Here is a 969-nt window from a genome sequence, read left to right on the forward strand (position 1 = left end):
GGGCTAGAATCTGGAGACTTCTTCTATAACATGTCTGGTAACTGGACTGGGCTAACTTGGGACTGGACTCAGCTAGGACTGTGGATTTTAGTGCCTACTTGGACTTCCTTATAACATGGTGGCCTTGAGTAGTCAGATTTCTGACACAGTGGCTCAGAGCTCTAAAAGTGACTGCTTCACCAAACAAAGCATAAATTGCATAGGCTTTTATGCTCTTGCCTCCAAAGTCCTGCAGCATTACTTCTACTGTACTCTATTGGTTGAAGGAATCACATGCCCACACAGACTGGGGAAGGGAGACAGACCCCATCTCTTAATGAGAGGGGTGCCAAAGGATTTGTGGCTATGTTTTAAAACTGCCACACAACTTTTCTTTTTGTATCCTTATATTTGAGGTTCATTTTTATCCAGTCTCACAATCTTTGTCTTTTAACTGGCATCTCTGGACCATTTATATTTAATTACTGACGTTATGATTTAAATCCATCATCTTATAATTTACTTTCTATCTTTTCTGTTAATTTTGTTCCCCTTTTTCTCCTTCTTCAGATTATTCATGTATTTAAAAAATCATTCCACTTCCCTACTCTAAAGCTTGTTAACTGTACATTCTTTTATTATTCTTTGGTGATTACCCTAGAATTTGCATGCCATCTTTGCTCAAGGGGCCATGCTAATCTTCTCTGTATTCTTCCCATTTTGATGTATATGCTGCCAAAGTGAACACAATGATTAGCCTAGAGATTGCAACAGGTATGATTATTTTGCTATAACGAATGTTAAATTACTAGAGTTGGCCTCCATATCCTTGGGTTCCGTATCTGTGGATTCAACCAACCTTTGACCAAAAATGTTTGGGGAAAAAAAATGGATGGTTACATCTGTATTGAACATGTACAGACTTTTCTCTTGTCATTATTTCCCTAAGCAATACAGTGAAACAACTATTTACATAGCTCTTACAGTGTA

General features: G+C 37.9%; 1 non-coding gene across 1 annotated transcript; it reads right to left on the minus strand.

The window, feature by feature from the left end:
* Window positions 1-619: 619 nt before the first annotated feature.
* Window positions 620-727, minus strand: LOC116558561. The gene has a single exon (XR_004272066.1). It is a non-coding gene; the product is annotated as a U6 spliceosomal RNA (small nuclear RNA).
* Window positions 728-969: the final 242 nt, after the last annotated feature.

Source organism: Sapajus apella, unplaced genomic scaffold, assembly GCF_009761245.1.
Source record: "Sapajus apella isolate SASKATOON/1434 unplaced genomic scaffold, GSC_monkey_1.0 scaffold21, whole genome shotgun sequence".
NCBI lineage: Eukaryota > Metazoa > Chordata > Mammalia > Primates > Cebidae > Sapajus > Sapajus apella.